This window comes from Lonchura striata, chromosome 28 (genome assembly GCF_050655825.1).
Source record: "Lonchura striata isolate lonStrDom1 chromosome 28, ASM5065582v1, whole genome shotgun sequence".
Lineage (NCBI taxonomy): Eukaryota > Metazoa > Chordata > Aves > Passeriformes > Estrildidae > Lonchura > Lonchura striata.
The window spans coordinates 8,438,224-8,441,626 of NC_140730.1; positions in this window are offsets into that span (position 1 = coordinate 8,438,224).

Below are 3,403 nucleotides of genomic sequence, written 5' to 3' on the forward strand. Positions count from 1 at the left end.
TATCCCGGAGACGGGGTAGACCTTGTACCCGGCGGCCGGGGTAGACCTGGTATCCCGGCGGCCGGGGTAGACCTTGTTCCAGGCGGCCGGGGTAGACCTGGTATCCAGGAGACGGGGTAGACCTTGTACCCGGCGGCCGGGGTAGACCTGGTATCCCGGAGCCGGGGTAGACCTTGTACCCGGCGGCCGGGGTAGACCTGGTATCCCGGAGCCGGGGTAGACCTTGTACCCGGCGGCCGGGGTAGACCTGGTATCCAGGAGCCGGGGTAGACCTTGTACCCGGCGGCCGGGGTAGACCTGGTATCCAGGAGACGGGGTAGACCTTGTACCCGGCGGCCGGGGTAGACCTGGTATCCAGGAGCCGGGGTAGACCTTGTACCCGGCGGCCGGGGTAGACCTGGTATCCAGGAGCCGGGGTAGACCTTGTACCCGGCGGCCGGGGTAGACCTGGTATCCCGGAACCGGGGTAGACCTTGTACCCGGCGGCCGGGGTAGACCTGGTATCCCGGAGCCGGGGTAGACCTTGTACCCGGCGGCCGGGGTAGACCTGGTATCCAGGAGCCGGGGTAGACCTTGTACCCGGCGGCCGGGGTAGACCTGGTATCCCGGAGCCGGGGTAGACCTTGTACCCGGCGGCCGGGGTAGACCTGGTATCCAGGAGACGGGGTAGACCTTGTACCCGGCGGCCGGGGTAGACCTGGTATCCAGGAGCCGGGGTAGACCTTGTACCCGGCGGCCGGGGTAGACCTGGTATCCAGGAGCCGGGGTAGACCTTGTACCCGGCGGCCGGGGTAGACCTGGTATCCAGGAGACGGGGTAGACCTTGTACCCGGCGGCCGGGGTAGACCTGGTATCCAGGAGACGGGGTAGACCTTGTACCCGGCGGCCGGGGTAGACCTGGTATCCAGGAGCCGGGGTAGACCTTGTACGCGGCGGCCGGGGTAGACCTGGTATCCCGGAGCCGGGGTAGACCTTGTACCCGGCGGCCGGGGTAGACCTGGTATCCCGGAGCCGGGGTAGACCTTGTACCCGGCGGCCGGGGTAGACCTGGTATCCCGGAGCCGGGGTAGACCTTGTACCCGGCGGCCGGGGTAGACCTGGTATCCCGGAGCCGGGGTAGACCTTGTACCCGGCGGCCGGGGTAGACCTGGTATCCCGGAGCCGGGGTAGACCTTGTACCCGGCGGCCGGGGTAGACCTGGTATCCAGGAGACGGGGTAGACCTTGTACCCGGCGGCCGGGGTAGACCTGGTATCCAGGAGACGGGGTAGACCTTGTACCCGGCGGCCGGGGTAGACCTGGTATCCAGGAGACGGGGTAGACCTTGTACCCGGCGGCCGGGGTAGACCTGGTATCCAGGAGACGGGGTAGACCTTGTACCCGGCGGCCGGGGTAGACCTGGTATCCAGGAGCCGGGGTAGACCTTGTACCCGGCGGCCGGGGTAGACCTGGTATCCCGGAGCCGGGGTAGACCTTGTACCCGGCGGCCGGGGTAGACCTGGTATCCCGGAGCCGGGGTAGACCTTGTACCCGGCGGCCGGGGTAGACCTGGTATCCCGGAGCCGGGGTAGACCTTGTACCCGGCGGCCGGGGTAGACCTGGTATCCAGGAGCCGGGGTAGACCTTGTACCCGGCGGCCGGGGTAGACCTGGTATCCCGGAGACGGGGTAGACCTTGTACCCGGCGGCCGGGGTAGACCTGGTATCCAGGAGACGGGGTAGACCTTGTACCCGGCGGCCGGGGTAGACCTGGTATCCAGGAGACGGGGTAGACCTTGTACCCGGCGGCCGGGGTAGACCTGGTATCCAGGAGCCGGGGTAGACCTTGTACCCGGCGGCCGGGGTAGACCTGGTATCCAGGAGACGGGGTAGACCTTGTACCCGGCGGCCGGGGTAGACCTGGTATCCAGGAGCCGGGGTAGACCTTGTACCCGGCGGCCGGGGTAGACCTGGTATCCAGGAGCCGGGGTAGACCTTGTACCCGGCGGCCGGGGTAGACCTGGTATCCAGGAGACGGGGTAGACCTTGTACCCGGCGGCCGGGGTAGACCTGGTATCCAGGAGACGGGGTAGACCTTGTACCCGGCGGCCGGGGTAGACCTGGTATCCAGGAGCCGGGGTAGACCTTGTACCCGGCGGCCGGGGTAGACCTGGTATCCAGGAGACGGGGTAGACCTTGTACCCGGCGGCCGGGGTAGACCTGGTATCCAGGAGCCGGGGTAGACCTTGTACCCGGCGGCCGGGGTAGACCTGGTATCCCGGAGACGGGGTAGACCTTGTACCCGGCGGCCGGGGTAGACCTGGTATCCCGGAGCCGGGGTAGACCTGGTCTCCGTCCGCCCGGGTAGACCTGGTGTCGCGGCCGCCTGCGGAAGTTCACCAAGGGGTCGCTGTTCCAGGCTGCCTCCGGCTATGTCGACGTAGCGGTCGGCCTGCGCTGGCGCACCCTCCCGGTCGACTTCCACTCGTCTCCTTGGAGGCGTCGGCGGCCTTGGACTTATCTTTCCGTATATTGGGAGCGAGGTGACGGGCCGCGTCCCCGCAGGTTTCCAGGGTGCCTGCGTCGCAAGGCGGAGGATAGGGCGGCCGCGCCGCGCGGTCGTCGGGGCAGAGCGAGTGCCGCCTAGGCCGGGTGAGCCGCGTGGCTTGGTCCCGGTTCCCGTCCTGCCCAGGGCGCTCTTTCGGGGAGAGCTGCCCGAGAAGCCAGAGAGAAGAGAATGGGCAGTGTGAAGGGCCACCAGAGAGAGAGCCGAGAGCCGAGAGAGACGGCCCGAAAGACCGTGTCGAGAAGCCGCTCGCTGGCCGCAGCGAGGCGGTGAGAAGCCCCGCGTGTGTGTTGCTCCGCTCCGGTCGGCTGCCGTGCCGGCCCGGTTGAAGGGGGGGCGGCCCCCCTGGGACGATCGGTGGCAGGTGAGGCGGCGGCGCCTCGTCCCTTTTCCGCCTGGCCTTAAGCCGGGGCCCGCTCCGGCAGGCATTTTTCCGGCAGCCGGTCCGGTGGCAGTGGCCGGCAGCCGGGGGTCGACGCGGCCGGGCTTTTTTTTTCCCCGGCCCTCGCCCGAGAGCCTCCTCCCCGAGCAAGGCCCGGCCAGCCCGCCGCGGTGGCGGCGCCCGGTTCCCCCGCTCCCGACCTGTTTGCCAGCGTGTCCGTGTCGGAAGGGCAGCGGTGGGGCGCGCGGCCTGGCCTCGGCATTCGCCGCGTGGCCGGAGGGGCTCGGTGACGGCGGTCGCCCGATGAGCCGTGGAGCCGGGGTGGCGGCACCCCGTCCCACCGGCGCGTGCTGTTGAAGTCACCCCCTTCCTCGGCCTTAAGCCGGGGACCCGCCTTGCGGGCGGGCTGTTTTTTTCGCGGGCAGAGAGGGGCCGGCCGCGGTGGCCGGCCCGCCCTAGCACGGACCGAAGCCCCCGG